Source organism: Thermobia domestica, chromosome 7, assembly GCF_964235325.1.
Source record: "Thermobia domestica chromosome 7, izTheDome1.hap1.1, whole genome shotgun sequence".
NCBI lineage: Eukaryota > Metazoa > Arthropoda > Insecta > Zygentoma > Lepismatidae > Thermobia > Thermobia domestica.
The window spans coordinates 162875744-162898489 of NC_137460.1; the positions used below are offsets into that span (position 1 = coordinate 162875744).

The 22746-nt window shown below is 37.4% G+C and overlaps 1 protein-coding gene across 1 annotated transcript in view; it reads right to left on the reverse strand.

The window, feature by feature from the left end:
* LOC145690549 (apolipoprotein D-like) overlaps window positions 1-14223 on the reverse strand; it is a 38062-nt gene extending 23839 nt beyond the window's left edge. Inside the window, exon 1 of the mRNA XM_081765538.1 lies at window positions 14066-14223. The gene's annotated coding sequence lies outside the window, so the exon portion shown is untranslated. The remainder of the gene's footprint in view (window positions 1-14065) is intronic.
* Window positions 14224-22746: the final 8523 nt, after the last annotated feature.

Genomic DNA, 22746 nt, shown 5'->3' on the forward strand with positions numbered 1-22746 from the left:
TATCAAACGTTAATTATTTATTTAAATTTTAAATTAGTTTTACGATCTTTCGGACAATAAATCTTACTTCAAACATTGGTTCTATCCTGTACCAAACCAATGCAATAAAGATTATCATCATCATAAAATTATGAACTTTCAGATGATTTTGCTTTAACTTAAATACGTCGCTATGTTATCACGTACTTTACTAATTTTTATTTCTAAAGTACTTAACGCCTGTTTTATTTTAAATCGAGGTATTTGAAATTACCATGCTAAAGTGAAATTACCATTACCGTGAAATCTAAAACTAACATCCTAAACTGAGAATTCCCAAGTATGCGAGACGACGCTTGAGTGGGAAATTGCATCCACATATGCATGGCTTTACTTGGAAAATTTGTGAAAAAGTAAATTCCTTCTAGCAGGCAAAAAAAAATATGAAAAAATAATTGAAACCTTCATCTTAGAGAAACTATAGCCCTGGTCAAGGGTAAAAGTGGATGAAAAACGTAGGAGGACGCATGATGTCACACCGTCCCCCGTGCCTATCTTGGCTCATTGTAATTTTCTCGGGAGTGGAGGGACGCCTTAGATAGTGTTTTGGAAGCGGGGGAACGGCGTCTGCCCGCGTTCCCCCTCATTTTTACCCCTGGCCCTGATTATACTGATTAATCGTAGAACATGAATAATCTATGCATTTATGTGGTTGGAAGTTTAAATTCCTTAACCTGAGAGTTATTTTTAAAAATAATTAGTAAGTTTCTTATCCCTTTTCAACACCAAGACTATATGAGACGTTCAATTTAAAGTAGAATCCAAACATTCGAAACATGTCTACATTTCAAAACTCTCCCATCGGGGGTTGAACTCAAGACCAATGAATCAAAGACGCACACAATAGCCACTAAGCCAGAGAGGAGGGCCAGAGTAACAGTTGAGATCTCACTTTAAGGAAAGTGATGGGTACATTTTCGTATCAATTAAACTGCAACAGAAGTATAAACATTATACACGTACGTACAGAAATTTGTAGCAACTACAAAGCAAAACGTCATACAGTAATCATGTCAACCATAATGGTGTTCTGAACTCCAATAAAAAAAATTAAAAAAAAAAGAAATAAAAAGAAAACTGATTACTCAATCAGAATGAACTGGAATGAGTGCCTTGCACATCCATCACGACCTTAGTTAAACTACATTTGTGATAAGAAAGGACAAACACAGTTCCAAGTTCATAATAAATAAGTATACAATGGATTAATTCAGAGCTTTGAAAGACGAATTCTATCATAAAATAAAACAACCATTAAAAGAAAAATATTTTAGAAACCGTCTATTTACATTCATGTTGTTGTATTATCTTGTAAACTATTGTATTGTACTGTATTGCCGTAAAAAAGAGGGGTGGATTTGTTTCTGTATTTTTGAGAGAGCATGATGTAGGCACTTGAAATGAAATATAATCTTCAATATCTTTAAAACAAATTTTATTTAAAGAATTTACTCGAGATGGAAGTTTCCGGAACCATCACAAATATATCTCATCGATCTTGCATCGTGGCATCGTGCATTCGATGAAGAAAACATAGGTTGGATTCCCAGTTGGAGTTCATGTAGTTTAGATCTCACATTAAACCAGTAATTTTCATTTCAGTGCTCCGTGACGCATAGTTTTTGGCTCCATTTCTCAATAAATCTCACAGAGAGAGGAAGGAACTGACAGACAACTTGACAAAAAAAAAAAAAAAAAAAAAAAAAAAAAAAGTAGACAGACGATCATCATCATTAATAGCGTAGAAGGTGAGTTTGCAATTACAGCACTTGTGGATCCATGACTATGGCGTACAACAGCGCCAACAATTAGGCCTATTGTATTTAATTCTCTTACTTCACTCCTTTCGTCACTGTGTTTATCTCTGCTGTCTAAAATGCGCTCCTACGTGAGACATCGGCTAGTTGGAAATGACTGCGTAAAGCTGTCATTACCCTAATTTCAGTTTGTGGTGGACAACATCGTGTCCGTAGGTTTTCTCGAGGTTCTCCTGTTTCCTCCTACATGTTCAATCCACCAATTCTTCCATTATCATTCACTTGTCTTTGATTATCCGTCTCCCTTAGCCTAACAGGCATAATCGTGGGACGTTAAAATGAAAGATTTCATTTCATTTTATTTAAGAGGGATCCACGAAAGGTGTGGTATAACATGTAAACCTCGTGTAATGACTTGCATATCTTTAAGTGTATTTCATGCACTTTATTGTGAATCATGTAACAATAAAACAGTGTATGAGATCTATGATTTTGGTCAATTAGTGTCGTCCATGAGACTCGAGAAATTTTTCGTCTCGTAGGCAATACTATTTACGTGTAATACTTCCTTCTCACTCATTTTTATTTTCGAAATGATATATAATGAAATGATATGGTCATTAAATTAGACATAGTCATTAATTTAATATTAACCTGATTCCTAGAATCGCTTGATTATCATGACTCCATCAATGGAAAAAAGAATATTATATTCACGGATACTTTAACAATGCAAAAAATTTCCTAACGGAAGGGATAAAGGGTGGGTCGTAGGTCAAGGTACTATAAACATCTTTGTTACTTTTTAAAAAATCAGACTACACGTAAACACGGTCGACCTTCAAGTTTGCTGTAGAACTGAATAGTTTAGGCACTTTTATCGCTTTATGCAAAGAGAGCTAGTTTTATGCAGAAGTACTACTTCCGTAAACAAGTAATTATCTTTAAAATATAAACTACAGAAAAAACTATCAATATTTTCTTTAATAGCCAGTGTATAATGAATGGGTTACAGAAGCCATGATGTGGTGTGTCGTGTGACACTGTGAATCGTGAGTCGCAATGGATTGTAAGTCAGCAGATCATGATACATGTTTAGATTAATGCATATCATCTCTGTTAATTTAATCTTCTAAAAGTATCAATGGAGGCTCTTTAAGGAAGTCATACCTGTAAAAATCGAACTTTCTTCCGTTAGTTTATGCACGATAAAAGTTAAAAGCTCGAGTTTTATCGACATGAGTTTCTTTAAGTGTCGCCAATGAAGAGTATATTATTTAACATCCACGCAGGAGTGCCTTATTCGATCTAAACGAAATACATGAACTTTTATCAAAGTTTTGCTGTTTATGTAGTTTGACTTCAATCCATTTCCTACATGGGAACTCAGAATCAATTATAGAAAGCGTCTAAAGTTAAACCAGGCCAACAATCAAGTGTAATGCCTTTCCAGTTAATTGATGAGTTAATTTAGGTGCAATAAGGTGTGTATATTTGCGACTTCGCTTGTGAGTGTCGTTCTTCCCCTCCCTCTAGAAAAATTCTGGAGGCGTTTCTGTTTGTTAAATACAAGTTTCCGTTCAATGCAGGTTCCCTTAAAAGTATTTTTCACTCTTAATGTATTTCATCTCTATTAATATGTCTCTTTAGATAGAAACAGTCATTTTTAATCTGCTGGGACTCTAAACTGTATATTAGGAAATAACACACACCTATCTACCTGATATTGCATAATAAGATTTGTAACGCACTTCACGGTAGATAGTATTCGATGATGATGATGATAATAATCCTTGATAAATATTAACATTTTATCACCTCATTTACAACTACATTCACAGTGTTTCAGTTACAGAAAATAGTGGTTACCATATCTTTATCCTGCCCTATTTCCTAAACTTAGCTGGATTTGGCGCTCATTAAAGTATTTAATAATTTCTCTTTTCTGCTTATTTTTGAAAGGTTAATCTACCCTAAAAGTGCATAATAAAGTATTTTAGAAATGATATTGTATATCGGACAGGAAATATGACGATTTTAGAAAATGAGTTATCTTAAATTTCCCACGCTATAAATTTCAGCACGTCTTTCACTAAATTAATTGAGAATTGAACTTAAATGTTCCTTTTCAGCACTGAAGCTATGAAATGTATTTGGTCTAGGAATTAATTCGTGCGGTTGGTACGCACACATTGAAGCTGTAGTACAAACATAAAATACATAAATACCTTAAGAAAAATATTGTCCATCGCTAGCCACCACTTTCGCCCATCTGTCAGGCAATGTACGGATTCCGTGGCGAAAGAAGTCCTCATCCTTGGAAGCGATCCAGTCAGAGACCCATGTTTCGATATCTTCTGAAGAAGTAAACCGCTGTCCAATCAAATCGTTGTTCATGCAATCGAACAAGTAGTAGTCCGAAGGAGAAACGTCTGGTGAATACGGCGGGTGGGGTAAAACTTCCCATCCGACATTTTCTAAATAGGTTTTGACCGGTTTTGCGACATGTGGGCGAGCGTTATCATGTTGAACAATAAGTTTATCATGTCTGTTCTCCCATTCTGGTCGTGTTCTGGCCAGAGCTTGCTTCAAACGCATTAATTGTCGTCGATAACGTTCTCCATTCATAGTTTCACCCGGTTGCAGCAGCTCATAGTACACCACACCTTTCATATCCCACCATATGCACAGCATAACCTTTGCACAGTGAATATCTCGTTTTGGTTGTGATGGACCTGGTTCACTTGGTTTCACCCAGGTCTTTTTTCGTTTAGGGTTCTCGTAATGGATCCACTTCTCATCACCCGTAATAATTCGATGCAGAAACCCCTTTCTGCTCTGTCGTTGAAGCAGCAATTCGCAAATGGTTTTTCGTCTTTCAACGTCTCTGTCTTTCAATTCATGTGGAACCCAATGTGACATCTTTTGAATCATTCCCATGGCTTTCAAGCGTTTGGAGACTGTTGTTTGATCAACGCCTAATGCTGCTGCAAGTTGTTCCTGCGTTTGACACGAATCCTGCTCGAGCAATGCTGTCAATTCTTCGTCTTGAAATTTTTTGGCTGTCCAGCTCGCTCTTGGTCTGCCAAGCCGAAATCACCACTTCTAAACCGTGCAAACCACTTCTGACACGTTCGCTCAGCTAGAGCATGGTCACCATACACTTCCACCAAGATACGATGACTTTCAGTCGCACTTTTCTGCATGTTAAAGTAATGCAGCAGGACACCCCGCAAAAACACTTTATCAGGCACAAATTGCGCCATGTTCACTTAACTACAAACTGGTGTTGTTGACGCTTTAATCCACTGCCCTATACTACGAACGATACGCGATGACAGGGGTTTGCAACACATGTGTGGATACACGGAACTGTGGGACGCTCCGTTCGTTGCGCCATCTCTTGTCCACCCGCACGAATTAATTCCTAGACCAAATAGATCAACGATTAACACTAGAATTGAATCACACGAACTGCGACCGGTTCTTAGTGTATATGTAATGCATGAAATGTCGAGCAGATTATTAAAACCGCGTAAGCCGTAACAGTGACAAAGCTTTCAAACAACGTTTGTTGAAGTACTATTAATATACATCTGTCAGAAACACTAGCTAATATCGTTTCAAGTTCCAGTGGAGGGAGGTTATGTGACTAACTTCCCCCTTGAGCAAAATATTATGCAAAAATAATCATTTACCTTATTAAGATAAGTATACAAACACTTGAAATGATACGAATTTAGGTTATTTGATGAAATTCTGCGTTCGCTACTGTCAGAACAATGCAATTTTGTTTTGAATCAACTAAAAAGATAAATGATTTTAACATATTTCTAGTATGTATATTATCTTTTACTGTTCAAAGTCAGCTAAAAAAATATAGAAAACATTTCGTGCACCAAGTTCTAATTAAAATTTAACCTTCACGGTTGATGGATTCTAATTAGAGTTAATCATAACATGATTGCTATTCAGAATACAGTTTCAGAGGCCTTGACATTCGTATAACTAATAAATAAGTACTACTAGCAACTTTCATTACGTAAAAGTTCTGACAAGAAAATATAGTCAGGTATCAAGTTTCTAACTACCAAAGACAATATTAAATTGTTATAGGCCCAACTTGTGCTTAATTGAAGGGAAGAATAATACCACGATTTTGAAATCCAAATTCTACATGAACAGCAAAAACTAGAAAACTGGAAGATAAAAGACCTCACATTTTTTCATATTCATACTATAAATACCGCTTGAAGTCGCTTCTCTATCTCTTTTATAATATCTACGTCTTGGCTTCGTAGAGTACAATACCCATACTAAATATTTGATTAATCTTTTCCTTAAGCTTTTAAACGTCCTACAAAATACACTTCTTTTTCCTAAAAACTTCTTCCACTACTTATACCATTCTTTTATTCTTGTTCATGCTTCATGTCATCAGAAATAGCTATCTAGGTAGTCTCCTGCTATTTCTCTTCTTCCAACTTCTATAGTAAACATATCTCTCGTTTCGATTCCTATTGCTTACATCTCTTTACCTTCGTTGTATATTCTTCACAATTTCTATTATAATTTTTACACCTGTTGATTCTAGTTGGAAAAACCAGAATTCATTATCCGCGAAATGAATATATAGTTCTTGCGCCAGTCCTCACTAATTTTAAATTTTTAACATTTCTAAACTCAAATTTACTATAGTAATTTTACCACAGTGTTTGTACTAATACCTAGGAAAACCATGAAGTATGCTAGTTACCGACGTGTAGTTTATAGACGTTTATGAGTGCTATGGTTTGAATGAAATTTTGACGTGATACACTTTGAAGATCAGCGTTGAATACCTTCAACACCTGATGATTGTAGTTCAAAATATCAAAATATCAATATCAAAAATGCCACAACACATCTTCACTTATTTGGTTTTCATTCTCAATATCTAGATTACGCTGTATGTTTCTGCTATTATATATGAGGGTCATTTAACTCGAAGTGGCAACATAGGCGGAACTAGAGGAGGGCCAGCCCCCCTAGAAGCAAAGCTGGCCCTCCCCAGAATTTTTCTACTGGATGAAAATGTTATTGATTTACCTCAATTTACGCATAACAATTTTAGTGATGCTTGCATTCGACATATTTAATACGATCTATACTCGTCCCGCATTGGCATAACTATTTTCTTAGGGGGGCATGGCCCCTTAGTTCTGAAAATTGGAAGAATCTTTTAGAAGATTTTGTTATAATGCATATGTATATCCTCGAAAAATATTATAGGGAATAAGAAATGACTGTACCAAGTTTTATATTGATAGACGGGATAGATATGAGGAAAAAGCTTGTATACCAATACACGCTTTCCCCTCATAACTATTGTGTCTATCAATGGAAAACTTGGTAGTCATTTCTTATACTCTATAGTATTTTTCAAGATACATTTAGGTTGAATGCTTTTACCCGGGGCCACTCCAGAGGGGTCCAAAGTTGTTGGGAGTGATTTCTGGAGGGAATTTTCCCCACCTTCTCCCAATTTTCCTGTTAAACTACATTATGGACCCCAATACATTGCACCTCTGGAAAGCTTGTTTCATGCTGAAGAGAATGAACTATAAACCATGACTTTCCAATGAACAGTGTTGATGCAATAGCTATTTCACTAGGAGTCTACGATTTTCTTTATACGTGCTAACAGGATTAATGGGACCCAGGGAACTTACTCCGTTGTCCATGGCACCTAATTTTTTGTGCATGAACATATCTTTGTTATGTTTATCGAATGGACTAGGTTCGATTCCCATGTCCGGATGACAGATTCATGTCCATACCTTGTGAGAACATGATAGTTAACGTTTACGAATAATGTGCTTTCGCTCAGAATTGCACGAGTAAAACAGTAATAGAAAATTGAGTTTTCATAATTAGAGTAGATTTTAGGTAGTTATTTAGCAGCAATTGAATATAGGAAATATACAATTTTAAGTAAATTTATGATGTAATATATTTTCACTGAACTGTTACATGACAGTTCCAGGTTAGGAGAACTAAATAACTTGAAGAGCCTATAATGAGTGCGGGGAAAGGGGGACTCAGAATAATTATATATATAAGCATTATAACAAGGTCGCCTAAAAGATTCTTCCAATTTTCAGAACTAAGGGGCCGTGGCCTCCCCTAGGAAAATATCCTAGTTACGCCAATGAGTGGCAACATAGTTGTGGGTGATTCACTACATTCCATTTCACCTCAGGAAGCTTACAGTCCTTCGATATAGTCTCCACCAGCCTGTTGAACCCTTCGCCAGATGTCTGGTAACCGTTAAATACCTGTCAAAGCCCCACTTTGTGAGAGGGGGTTGACAGTGCTCCCTAAGGCACGAACAATGCCGAGAATGTCTCTGAAACTTTTGCCCTTGAGCGGTTCTTTCATTTTTGGGGAAAAGATCAAAATCGCAGGACTCATATTCGGGGAGTATGGCGGGTGCTCCAGTACTTCCCAATCCTATCATCATCATAGAATCTGTACTGGATTGGCTATATGGCATCTAACATTGTCGTGTAAGAGAATTGGTTCAGACTCCAGGAAGTGTAGATGTTTGCGCCGCAATGCTGGTCGCGAATGGTGACTGAGGTATGAAGCATAGTATGCAGCATTGACGGTAACGCCCGGTGGAACTTGATGTGACAGGATAATGCCTTCGTGGTCGTATGACATTATCAACCCCTTCATGTTTGCTGGCTCTTGCCTAAGCTTTTTCGGTCGTGGAGATTCTGGGTGGAGCCATTCACTTGACTGACGTTTCAATTCAGGCTCGTAGGATGTTCCCCACGTTTCGTCTCTTGCAATAATGCGGTGCAAGGAGTCACCACCTTCCCCATTGTAATGTTGAAGGTGTAGGCGCGCACATTCCAACCTATGCCACTTCTGCACCTCGGTCAGAGCGTGGGGTACCCATCTGGCTGCAATTTTCTGCATGCCAAGATCTTGTGTTAGCATGCGGAACACTGATCCTGAAGAAATGTTCAACTCCTGCGCCAATTCACTACAAGTCCAGCGCCGATCACCGTCAAGCAGTGTCCGTAGTCTTGCAAGATGAATTTCGTCCGTAGCGTTCGCATATGCCTTCCACCGTGCATTTTGTCTGTTGACTGTCGTCCCGCCTGAAATGCTGCAACCCATCTCGCCACTGTCCGATACAGTAGAGCAGCTTCACCACAGACCTCTACTAATCCTCTGTGACTCGTCCTAGCATTTCGCCCTCGTGCTACCTGGAATTTCATAAACACACACTGTTCTGCACCCGTGAACATTGCGTTAGAACGGTATTTCACACAACAATCACTTTAACAATGTCTACTCGCCACACACACCGCAGCAGCATTGAACTGACTCGTACACATCCACGGAACACACTATGTTCGTCATTTGTCTCCTGCCCACACGACATTCCAATCGTAGCAGTGTTGCCAGTTCGAGTTAAATGACCTGGTAATTCCTCGATATAATTCTTCTATCTTGCTGACATTTCTAACCCCTCCCTCTCACTATCAAGCTATCAATCCTTGTTTCCTTTTCATTGGCATAATTATCCTTCCTTTATTTTGCCATCAGTGATGTAATGACAATTTTTGGTAAGTATGCACTCGACCGTTTTCAAAAATATAGCGTATATCCAGGCTCATATACGATTTTTCTTTCGTAAATTCAAGGTGAGCGTACATTGGATTATAAAAATATTAGGTAGGTATACGCCGTATACTCCCATATATGCTCTATTATGTCCCTGTCTCATATTTCCATTGATCTAACTTCGTGAAATGAAAACTTTTAAGTTTTATGATCAACGTTTCATGTCATTTACGCTCATGAAAACGAGTGATTGATAAAAGTGAATTATTATCGAAGAATTGATTAAATAAGTAGGAGAAAGTGGGAAAACCTCGAGAAAACTTATGGACATAATGCTGTCCACAATAAATTTCCATAGTATGGGACCGAACCAGAGACCTCCGCACTAGAAATAAGCGCTCTACCACTGAACTATCATGACTTCTTTCTATAGATTTCTACATATTTTTCTACTGCTTTTAATTACTCCATATTTTTACGTTTACTTTTATATGCTTCCCTTCATAATTCATTGCTCAACTTCCCGTAATGCTTTCCGTCTGCGTAAGGAAGAGAACAATCGTCATTATGATTTTTTTTTTTTTTTTTGAAAATGCAAAAAATAACAAAGCTGTACACTTTAATACTTCAGAGGTTGACCCATAGTACCACCGTTCTCCCCTTCTGTAAAGGCACTCATCCCCTGGGGGTCCATGACGCACCCCTTCCTCAACTACCCTGACATATGTCCCTAGAAGAGAAAGATCTACTCTGATCTCTGACAATTCTATCTGTTATGATACAACTTGATTAAAATATTGTTGTTGCATAAATTATACAAATTTTTCGATGCTGATTTAAAGATGTCATTTCGTTCCCCAAAATTTCAATGACTCCCCTTCCTGAAGGTATCCTGCCTTCTGCTTGGTATTATCAACCCTGCAATCACTAGCAAAACTATAGAGTTATCCAATAAATATGTTTAAAAAGAGCTCATGAACAAAGAACCAAAGAATCACTATACATTTTAGATTATTCAAATTATATCCATATTCTGTAAACAATTATTTACTTTATTTAATTAAGTAATCAAAAGTTCTGGGTATTTTATTCTAATTTATTTTCTTAAAGCTTACAAGGTGACTATTTAATTAAACTTTTTCCTACTTTCACCCCTTTCTACTTCCTATTTATATGAATTTATTTAAAATAATTAATGAAATGGTTAAAAGTTGTAGGTAGAAAATATTTAAGTTAGTCAGTAATTACTTCGCGAATGAGTAATTTTAAAGTAGGTTTGTAAGTTGCATCAAGTATGTAAACTCACAGCACAGAAATTGTTATAGAAGAATTTGCCAGGAAGAACTGCAATATTTAGCATGTTAGATCAGCAAGTCATAAAAATTCAGGTGAAACTTTTCAGAGGCCTCCACGCCTCAAGCTACACCACTAATAGAGGAATTTTGATGCAAGATTTTTACTTTCAAAATGAGAAATTTCGTGTAATACAGGACACAAAGCATTGTATTGCTTTTTTTTTTTTTTCATATTTTGTATATCATTTAATAGCATCTTTTTATTTGGATGTGCACTCAAAATTATTATTCTGAAATTAATACGTGTAAATTAGAAACCATCCTTGAATTTGAAGAAAAGCTGCTTCTGTATTACAGTGAATTAGTACTTGGTATTCTGGAATGTCTTGGTCTTCGGCCGTTGTTAAAATCACACATCGAAATTCTCCTATTAGTTTTTAGGCTTGGAGGTCTCTGATGAAGTTTAAGGTAAGTTCCACTAAATTTGATTTTTATGAATTATCGGCCATATGCCAAATCTTGCAGTCTTTTTCCGATGTATTTTACTCGGATAAGCTATTTATTTCTATTTATTTATTTTGAAGTATTTAACGTCCGATAGTGAAAATGATCAGAAGGAACACCAACATGTATCTACAAACGTTCTTCATTATACGTCTAGATTATAAAATAGCAAATACAAAATTCAAGGTAATTTTATATAAGAGTATTTCACGATATTAAAATATGTTACACAAGATTCACAGTTTTCCCACAACCCTCTACCCTACTTCGGTGGTCAAATGCAACGTTTTGATTGATCGGAGCTTAACACTACTTTTCAACACTAGCTATATGAGATGGAACTTAAGTGGGACTCACAGCACTACTCAGGTTTATATCTGAAACAAGCACCGTACCGCACCCACTCAGAATGTTGCTTATTATAATGCATGATGTGAGACTTGAAAAATTCCTTTCATGTCAAGGAGGAATACTTAACAACATTAACAACTTCATTAATAATATTTTGTAAACATTGACATTCATAACATTTGTCTTTTTTATTTTTTATTTTTTCGAGAAACGAAGAAAAATAGTGGTGATGGGCATTTCGTCATACATTTTCAGTATTAGTTACGTTAGACTTAAATTATTTAGAAAATAATTTTAGCATATACTTGAAATGTATTAATGAATTTGAAGAAAAGTGTAAACTGTAACAAATAATTAGATTTTTGTATATAATTGACAGTGCATATTGCAAAATATTAGTTTAATGACAATCAAAAGTATCCTACTCTATTCCCTATTAAAATAAAATATTTAATAGAAAATAGCCAAGACTCAGAGGTGGCTCTTGAGGGAAGTCACCGATAAAAATTAGACTTTTATCGCTACAAACTAAGAGAAATAAACTTATTTTATGTCCTAAAGCATGTATACAATGATTAGGACATTAGATAAGTAATTCTCTCTTAAATTATGGCGACAAAACTGTAAAGTGTACCGACGTGACTTTCCTCAAGAACCGCCTTTGTGCAACACCATATAAAATAAAAGTATTTTTCTTAGAATGGAATTTTCACGAACAAACACACACAGTCATACATAACAAACATACAAATGCATGACACATTGCTTTGAATATAGTTCATTTTACCGTAAAATGGCCTTTGTTAGGCATTCTGAAAATAACGAAAATCGAAACATTAACAATGGCTACGAAGCTTAGAAAGAAAGAAAGAAAAAAAAAGAGAGAGAAAGAAACCTGCAGTACTTTTATAGAATTTATAACTAACGTAGTTAATATTCCCAAAAGGCAATTTTACAGTTTTAGAATCCCTTCACTTTTAATTCATCAAATTTGAATTCAGAAAATCAACTCAAGGAAACTTTGTCAACCAGAAAGTGTTTTGGCAAAGTGACAGCCGTGATAGGCTCTGTCGGCTATCACTTTGTCTTCTGTCGGCTGTCTTTTCTTATCAGAAATCGAACCCAAGACCAGTACTCAGTTTCAGGGGAAATAATGCAGTAGGCCTAATTACTTTTAAAAATTCCTATCAAGTTCAGAGAGTGACAATTTCACGGATAGATTAAGTTGAGAACCGAAAAATGAAATGAAATCTTTAAGTTTTACGTCCCACAGATATGCCGGTTAGTCCAAAGGAGACGGTGATGATGAGAGATGAGTGAAATGAAGAAAGTGGGAGGACACGGGAGAACCCCGAGAAAACCCACGAACACGGTGTTTGTCCACCACAACGTCCACACGGTGCGAGCTGGGATCGAACCAGGGACCCCAAGCACCAGTGGCTCTACCACTGAGCCACCGCGCCTCCAAGTTGAGAACCGAATATCCACCAATACATATTTGGATCTTATGATCAAACACAAACATAGCAGTATACAGAGGTGTTTTCAGCTGCCGAAGACCCAGCTGAAAGTATATTTGAAAACTTGGCACCAAAATTGTGCTGAGCTGAAATAATTGTGACGGAAGACTTACTCTGAAACTCCACCCCTAGATGGAAATAACTTTTGAACTATAATTTAATGTCCCCTTATTTGAATGCACAACAATTCTCTCTTCAACTCATACTTTAAAATCTTGATTTTTAAAGTTAGAAAGCGGTCCTGAAAATACATTATCATTATTAATACTATTATCAGATGTGATTATTGAAAATTATCCAATTTTGATAATTCGGCCTTATGATCTTTTATAACAGTAAAGTTATTAAGGATGGGCCTTACTATTAAAATAGGAGCAAACTACTATTAGAATGTCTTCTCAGAAGAGTTGTACTCACAGCAGGGTTTGAACCTATATTCACACGCACGAAAAGTCAACGCGCTAACTATGAGGTTACGGGGAATCTAATAATAATAATAATAATAATAATAATAATAATAATAATAATAATAATAATAATAATAATAATAATAATAATAATAATAATATCCTATCCTCTGGTTTAGTGACTTGTCCGCGTGCACTGGTATGCGGGGCCCGGGTTCGATTCCTAGTGGGAGAGCATTGGAATTGAAACTCATTACAATTGTTCGGATTCCACCTTAAAATATGTCCACGTCTCATTTAGCCTTGCTGCTGAAAGGGGACGGTAAAATTCAACAGACAAACAAATAAATAATAATAAATTCATGAAATATTTGCATTACTATGCATTATCATGAGAATATAATGGTAATATTCTTGCATTCACGACATACAGTAAGAAACAACTAATGATCTCTGATTTCTGAAGTTTCAAGTTTCAAGTAGTAAGTGCAACTTTCTAAATGATGTTTAAGGAAACGGTAAAATCCAAACCATCACATTAGACAAAGAAAATATCAGTGTAATTTACTTACCAAATAAGTGAATAGTCGATCTGTTTTGCCTTCAGCTTCACAGAGTTAAATATCGTGATAGCGGGTACTTTCCAGTTGTTATATATTCTTCCTCCTAGATGTGACTCATTCCCTGAGGGCCAAGGACCATTTTCTTCGCTGACCAATAAGAAGGCAATGTTAATAACGTCAGCTATGTATGCGAGAATGACGTCAGTATCCTGTGAATGCTTCCTTTCGCGTTTAGCTTAGTTTTAGTTTGTAAATTCCAGGAAGTTAGAGAAGAAGATACAATCATTTAATTCGATCTTCTACGAATAAAATAAGAACATTGATGACTCAACCAACCGTGATAAACAATAAGTGAGACTAGTCTATTATCCAGCTGACCCGTAATTTCTTCTTTTTTAAAAATAAACATATTCTTGGGTGACTTTTAATCGGATCTACGAGGCGGCAGTTTTGTTTATAGAAGCATGCACAAGAGCGTGATACTGAGTTTAAGTGAAACACAACAAAAAGATCTTATGTAATACAACAACTACATACTTATGGCTTCAGTCGGACTGAAGAGCACGAATTAGAGATAGTGAGAAATCATATAAGCACTTTCTTTTCAACCATATCTTCCATCCGTTAGATTCATATAAATAAATAAACGTTAAAATGAACTGTATGAATTAGGGATGGCCAAAAATTTCCGATTCCGGATATCCCGGACCCAATTAGATCCGGATCCGAAATTCGGATCTCGGACCTGGGTCTGGATCTCGGATCTGGGTCCGGATCTCGGATCTGGATCCGAAATACGAATCTCAGATCTTGATTTGGTATCCAAACCTACATCTGAAATTGTGATGATAAAATTGAATATCTAAAATTCGTCAAAACTATATTCACTAATATAGTAGGTTGCTGTGCTTTTAAATGTTTTTTGTTTTATTTTAACCTTGCAATATTTACATGTTGCACTTTCTGTCGAAATCTCTTTAGTAAAATGTTTCCAAGTTTGACTTCTTCCCATTACAGAGTATAATGAACTGTCTGAAAACTGATATAAATGGTAACAAATTCTTCTGTTTAGCTCCTCTTCAAACTTAATGTTAGCTTCACACCAGTGTCGGACTGGCAAAGTTGAGGGCCCTTGGCGCGGGTCCTTGAAGGCCCATATCTATCTATCTATCTATCTATCTATCTATCTATATATATATATATATATATATATATATATATATATATATCAGCAGCGGCTGGTACTATAAATATTTGAGTTTTACGTCCCACGGTTATGCCGGTTAGGCTAAAGGAGACGATGATGATGAGAAATGAATGAAATGGTGGAATGAAGGAAGTGGGAGGAAACAGGAGAACCCCGAGAAAACCCACGCACACGGTGTTTGTACACCACAAAGTTCACTTGGCGGGGGCCGGGATCGAACCCGGGACCTCAAGCACCAGAGGTGAACGCTCTACCACTGAGCCACCGCGGCCCCGGCTGGTACTATATGTTGCATGGTTGTGCAACTGGATACTTTTTAATACTAAAGATATTTTTAGGTATTAAAGTGGTGTATTAGTAAAAAATGGACCTTTGCTCTTGAGCACATAACAGTATTGATGCATTTCTTTAAAAATTCAATAAAAAAAACTGAAAGAAAGAGAGTGATTTGCATTTCCGGTTGCAGTGAGCGTTGGCACTGGAAGCAGTAACATTGAGCATAGGCAGCGACCTCCTATCTCTTAACATGAGGAAGTGGATTATTCCTACGTCGCTGCTATCCTGCCGTATTGCTCCCTTCCAGTTGCATCCTTTTCTGCCACTGCTATATAGTCAGCTTCTGTAATAGTTACGAATTCCTCCGCTTGGCAGCGCTTGACTCAATTGATAGAGTGGGTGAGATATAGACGCTTGGAAGAAAGAAGTTATTCACAAAACAGAAAGCAGATCCAGGCTGAATGTTTGGGGGAGGGCGGTCGATCGAAGTCAATAGTTTTTATTTTACATTTATAATACAAAGGTGAAAATTCTTGTTATAGGTTTTATTTTTAAAATTAAAAAATATCCTATTTTGGGGGGAGCGATCTTGTCTCGAAGCAGAAAATGTCTTACCACTGGTATAATTCCTAGCTCTGTATCTTTCGTGCACATGATTCCGTGTTCGACTTCCGGCAGAGAGCATAAAAAAATAACCTCAAATCATTCACTTTCAATACTCATCTGTCTTCTTTAGCCTAAATTGCTGGAATGTTAAACTAATATATATATATATATATATATATATATATATATATATATATATATATATATATATATATATATATATATATATATATATATATTCGTTTTGGAAGGAAAAAAATTCTAGATTTCATGCTTCTTTATATTAGAACAGCAGACAAAAATACGTGGTTGCTGAAAATGGACTCTTTGTCCCTTATATTCATACAAAGAAATGCTAACAAACTGCATGCGGAAGAGAGAGGCGTTTCTGTACGCTAAAGAAAATAAGCAGAAAATTTTTGCGGTAGCTATGCTTTCTATTCAGAAAAACTTGGCGAGCAGCATTTCAGATTTCAATGAAGTCATATAAAAATTTGAAGCTCGAAAGAAACGAAGAGAGATCTTCCATTTTAAAATAATGCATAGTATACTTAAATAATTTTGTTTAACTGTGTACATGAATATCTGCAATTTTCTTGCTTTTTTTTTCTTCTTTACGGATTAACGATGATTCATGACTTACAGCACATGCTATATAGTCGATTTATCTCTTGTTCAATGACATGAGTGAAGAAGTTTTGTATATAAATAGTGTATAAACGTACATTGATAGTGGTTGTTTAAAAAAAAAAGAAAATAACTTATATTAAACGAATATTAGAGAATACACTTTAATCAATAAATATACAAATAGAGCTTGAAAGGACTTTCCTCTTCATATTTCCTGAATATGTTTTGGATAAGACTCAAGAATGCTGGGGGAAAGGACACTTGCGCATGTATATATATACAGAGGTTGTTCAGTCTACATTTGGCCAATTTCGACTTACCAAACAATTAGAAGAATCCATGGCGCCAGTTCTGTAAGTGATCGATGTGTTTCCCTTGGCTCCTAACAATAGCCCGACAGCGTAATTTCCACTGTAATAGGCTTCTCTGAAGAACTGGGAGAGGAATCTTCTCCCATTCCCTTTGTACGGCTTTCCGAACTCCTTCCACAGTTGTCACACGCCGTTTTCCCAAAGCCCGCTTCAGCAATCCAAATCCACAATAGTCAATAGGACTTACATCTGGAGATTTAACAGGTATCTCATTGTAAGGTATCACCTGTATACCAGTTGCCTCCTCCATCTCCCTGTAGAATGCGAGGGACGATCGTGAGGTATGTGATGAGGCCTTGTCCATGTGAATGCGCACCAGATTGGCGTCATTTCCGTGCATTGTTGGAATCTCATGCTCGTAAAGCGGCCGCATGATCTGGTCCTGAAAATACTGCGAATTTATTTTGCAGTTCTTCACACCCTAAGAATCTTCAGTTTACCTCGGTAACAGTAGCCAGTAAAGATCATGAACCCTTTTGGGAAGGATTCTTTACAGACACGGACCCACCTTCTGAAGTTCTTGGCGCCTTTCGGCACATGATGGCTCTCGGTTTGCCGCAGTTGGAAAGGTAAATCCATGCTTCATCGAGCGTTACGACCGAAATCCACCTTTGTTTTGTCAAATGCCGTTCGTACAGCTTCCGGGCGTTACACTTTCGTTCCTTTTGGTGGGCATCCGTGAGAAGATGGCCGCGAGCTTTCATGACTTTTTCTAGCTTGAGTTGATTGTATAACGTCCGGCTCACAGTCCCCAAAGACACGTAAAGACGATTAGCCATACACCTTTGTGTTGGAGGATTTTCTTGCATTGCCATTTTGCGAAGTTTCCTCTGCATGGTGGAGGTGGCCTTGGTGCATTCCCGCTTCCTAGGCAACTTCATTGGTGATCCAAATGGTGGAGCTTCGTTGCCCTTGTACTTTTTAATAACATTTTTTATTCCACTTAAACTGATGTTGCAACTATTCTTCTTGCACTGTTTTCTAATGACAGAAACACTAAAGTGGGCGTCATAAAGAGCCGCAACATAGCCTTCCCAAAACCGGATTAGTTTGGGGGGCATTTTGGTCACAGAGCGGAAACCCACACACTTGGAAACAAATTAAACAAAGCACTCACAACAATGGTCGTGTTTTGTGCGTTATTGTCGTCCGCGCGGAAAAACAACTCCGTTCCCAGGAAGCCACTGCACAACACTGCAGGACGCCACGAGCCAGGTCAGGTGAGCACTTTTGCCCGGGAGGGGGAAGGAACGAAATGGGCGAAACGTAGGCTGAACAACATCTGTATATATATATATATATATATATATATATATATATATATATATATATATATATATATATATATATATATATATATATATATATATATATATATATATATGAGTTAACACGTCAGTTGCAAAATATAAGTGACAAAATCACAGTTTCTGTATTGAATAAATATGTAGTGCAAATAAGATCGCGAAAAAAGTTACAATAATACTGAGACAGTCAAAAGTAACCGTTAAATTACTTCAGTTACTTTGCCAGTTTTTTTACGTAGGTCTTCACTTGATGAGGTAATCAAATCAATTACTTATTTACTTTATGGAATAAGACTTTTTTCGTTTAATCAGTCCAAACTCCAGCGATTACGGGCAACAACAGCTTCATGCCATGTGTCCGTGATCCTACCTCTACAGTTGACTCGTTCATTTTCCCGAGAGAAGCCTGAAGTGTAGAGGGGAGTCGGGTAGTGTATATGAACCAGAGCCCTGCAAACCCAGGCCCGGCTCGCCCGGCTCTACCCGACCCTAAACTGGCCGGGCACAAACGAGCCGGGCTCTAAACGAGTCGTGCACAAACGAGCCGGGCGTAACCGGCCTGAGAACAACCAAGTCTGATAAGTCAAGTCAATCCTTCAATATGCAATGGAAAATGAGAAATGGCCGGTTATTCCCTATTCCCTATTCTGTCTTCTATATCCCTATTCTGTCTATGTGTTATCTGTGCTGCCATGTTTATTATACCTAGGTACAATAATACAGCTCATGGACGTAAAAGTCTTATACTACCTTATTAGTGCATTATGAGTAACAAAGAAAATATGTAAAACTGCTACACCATATGTGATACTAATACTACAACAACTACTGCTAATACTACTATTACTATTACGATTACGAATGCTAGTGCTAATTCCACTATTGCTGGCACTGCTACTACTATTACTACCACCACTACTGCTACTTCTCATTACTATACTAATACGACAGCGAATACCACTACTGCTATTACTAGTAATTCGAAAACAAAGCAATGGAAATGAAATCTTTGGGTTTTACGTCCGACAGTTATGTCGGCTAGGCTAAAGGAGAAATTGGTGAATGAACAAAGTGTGAGGAAACCGGAGAACGCTGAGAATCCCCCCTCCCACACGGTGTTTGTCCACCACAAAGTTCACTTGGCGAGAGCTGGGATCAAAACAGGGACCCCATGCACCAGAGGTGAACGCTCAACCACTAAGCTACCGTTCCAGGAACACCTAATTGACCCTGACGTCTTGGTGATTTATTTGATAATTGTATTTTGTTATATTTGTAGTATCATACTATAAACAATACAGGAACATGTAACACCATTTGGTATTTCCCTTGCTAATTGAACATTACTACAAATTGCGCTGATCTTATGAGCACGCCAGTCAGTGGCGATCTAAGGGAGGGCCAAGGGGGGCCAGGCCCCCTTGCTCAAATTCTTGGCCCCCTACACAGTGATATTGTTATAGGTCGACAAGCGGTGAATGGATCGTTGCTACAAGTGAAACTAATGCCAAAACGTCTCTCGACAACAGAATTACGAACTGCAGAATACCGTATGTTGCAACAGTCTGCGTTCCGAATAAAATATCTTTCCTCGTTTTAACTTGTAGTTCGGGAAGATCTAATTCACTGAAATCTGCGGGGTGCATATGCATTGATGCATATGCATTATGCATATGCATTGACCTCACCACCTGAACATTCCTTTTAACCTCTGTCCCTTATCTAGTTATCTCCTTTGTTTTGGACAAAGAACCAGAAAGAAAAATCAAATCAGTCGGCATTCTCATTCGCTTCAATGTTGAAAGTCATACTAAAATATGATATGCTTACTTACAAATAACACACACTACAGAAAAACATTACACTTGAGTTGGACGAAAGAAGTTTTCGTACATTACTTATTATAATTTGTACACCAAGTAATTAATTCCCATTGATTATGGCGACATAGAACAAATGTACAGCATCCATTAAATAATTTGGCATTATTATTATTTTCAAAGCATCTTAATATCGAGCCGTCTTGTTTAATTAACAATAAAAGAAGAGAGCAGAAGTTTTTATTACTTGTGAAATAATCATTCCCTCTGTTGTTCGCATTCCGATCGTTTGCGAAAAATTAGATGCTGAATCCTACGAGCAAGAACTATTGCTACCGATACTTTTTCTCCTGCTCGATTACCTTCTGGTCTTGTCTTTAGTACGTCTAGTGTCCTAACGCTCTTGGCTTAGCAATTCTGTAGAATCTTTCTGGTACAATGTTAACAAGCGAGGCTAGCGGCCTCTAGGAAAACGGAGTCAGCGCTTGGACCGATACTACTAACTGAAGTCTCGGGAAATGTAATAAAATTCACTAATTCTTTGTAAATAAATCGTTCAGAAGTATTTTCCTTTAAAAATTTCAACTGTAGTTTAATCGCTAAAATGCTACTTCATAGAGAAATTCCAAAGTTTATCACAGTGTTACAATCTCCTGATTACTAATCATCAGGTAAGATACCGAGATGTAGAGACCTGCACGGGCCGAATTTTTCGGCCCGAGCCCAATCCGGCCCGAACGTACCTAGGCCCGGCCCAGCCCGGGCCCGAAAACTTTTGGAGATTTTCGGCCCGAGCCCGGCCCGGCCCGATAAGTTTTTTAAAATTCTTGGCCCAGGCCCGGCCCGGGCCCGATAAATTTTAAAAGTTTTTGGCCCGACCCCGGCCCGATAAATTTTTTAAAAAATTAGCTCCAGTCCCAATCTTTCTCAAAATTTAGTACTTAATTTGAGCTAACTCTCAGAAACATTTTCTAAACTCTGGTTCACAACCTGACGCTTGCCTCCCGAATGGTACCATTGCCTCCTAGAACTTTGCCTGTCACCGAGAGAACAGAAACTCCATTCCCTGTAACAAAAATCTAAATTGATTTTTAGCATAAAGTGAAGATGGCAATATTGTTTAGCGACAGGCAAAACATTCTCACCTCTTCTTGTTATATTTTGAGTTCAGTGAAGGTCAAGGTCAGAGCTCAATTTACCGCATAATGCCTGCAATCCTCTATAGTGAAAGTGAAGCCGCTAAGCAACACAAACTGTAAATAGCTATTGCATTCTTTGTAACATTTTTCACGGACACACTTCTTCATTGTTTGGCTTTATTCCAATTATCGTTTAACGAAAGTCAATAATTATTAAAGAATTGCAATTGATCGCCCCAGCCCGGCCCGACGTGAAGAGAAATCAGTGTCGGCCAGCCCAAGCCCGGCCCGACCCAAAGAAATAACAGTGTCGGCCCGCCCAAGCCCGGCCCGGCCCAAAGAAATAGCAGAGTCGGCCCGCCCAAGCCCGGCCTGCGGGCCGGGCCGGGCCTCGGGCCAGGCCCGGCCCGTGCAGGTCTCTACCGAGATGATACAAGTTGGTCGCGGCAGTAATGTTATTTTGTGTAAAAGCTATAGTTACTCCCAAGTTGTATCATCCCGTTACCTTATCTGATATTTAGTAATCAGAGAGATATCAGGAGTTTATGGAACGGGATATCAGGAGGTCTATAAAGACCCCATTCAGTGAGTTCAGTCACTGAATACCAAATTTTATCGCAGATTTATAGCTATTTGTTCTTCGTCAAAATATCCTTAACCATTTCCGAGAAAATTACATTGTAGGAATTAGGCAGAACAGTAAGTCAGTGGTGACGTGAATTTTGAACAGGATATAAGCCTACTAGTTAGTGCTGTGCCTTCAATGCAAACTCAAAACTAACAATATTAATTTAGCATCGACTACAGGATAGTAGCGTTAAGTTACTTCAACTACATTTGAATAGGCTTTGAAACATCCGAAGCTCAGAGAATAGAAATGAGGGAAATGAGTAAATTGGGCCGTAAACATTTCGCTAGTGAACTAAGGAATAATCTTGGTAAACTCCTAAGTCGAAATATTTGTCCACGATGGATCGATCACATCATCTTCCGAATCTGAAGTCATTGTAATACCGCTAAGCTCAAATGCACATTATTGATCATACTTTTGTTTTTGTATTCATATGCAGTTTTATTAACTACCTAAATGAACTACATACTTTTTTGTAATGTAAACTGTTACAAACTGGTATTGATCAATGCTTCTATGTGTTACAGCTGTCAAGCACACAAGTGAAATTAGCCATTTTAACAAGACAATATAGACGAAGCGCTGTTTTTGAAATTTATAAATCTTCCACCTTTTCTGAAATAATAGTCAACTGTCCGTTCTACCGTTTAACACAACATAAACTAATTTGCTTTGTCACGTAATAATACTTGTTTATTAAAAG